This window comes from Cornus florida, unplaced genomic scaffold (assembly GCF_030987335.1).
Source record: "Cornus florida cultivar Cherokee Brave unplaced genomic scaffold, ASM3098733v1 CherokeeBrave_3.0.0_Hap2_Chr06, whole genome shotgun sequence".
NCBI classification, from domain to species: Eukaryota; Viridiplantae; Streptophyta; class Magnoliopsida; order Cornales; family Cornaceae; genus Cornus; species Cornus florida.
In genome coordinates, this window is record NW_026775576.1 from 29,697,110 (window position 1) to 29,697,460 (window position 351).

The 351-nt window shown below is 40.7% G+C and overlaps 1 non-coding gene across 1 annotated transcript; it reads right to left on the reverse strand.

Annotated features, from left to right (window-relative positions):
- LOC132315416 (small nucleolar RNA R71) lies at nt 1-105 on the reverse strand. The gene has a single exon (XR_009483641.1). It is a non-coding gene; the product is annotated as a small nucleolar RNA R71 (small nucleolar RNA).
- Between the last annotated feature and the right edge of the window lie 246 nt (nt 106-351).

The window sequence follows — 351 nt, forward strand, 5'->3', positions numbered from 1 at the left end:
ATATCGAGATGCTATTACTCGTTTTGCTCAAGGGCTTGACGAGCCTTTTCATGAGGCTTGGGAAAGATTCAGAGACCTCTTTTGGAAATGTCCTCATCATGACATGCCAAAATGGCAGCTTGTCAACTTCTTTCATAAGGGGCGCAATGAGGCACAAAGGTATATGGTGGATGCCTCTTGTGGTGGAAATTTTATGTTGAAAAGTGTAGAGGAAGCATAGCTGCTTTTTGAAAATATATCTGATAATTCTACACAACATGTCTTACCTCCAGTAGCAAGACCTCATACCATATTGAGTAGAGCAGAAAGTGTGAATGAAACAGGAATAAATCAAGGGCTAGTGAGCCAAAT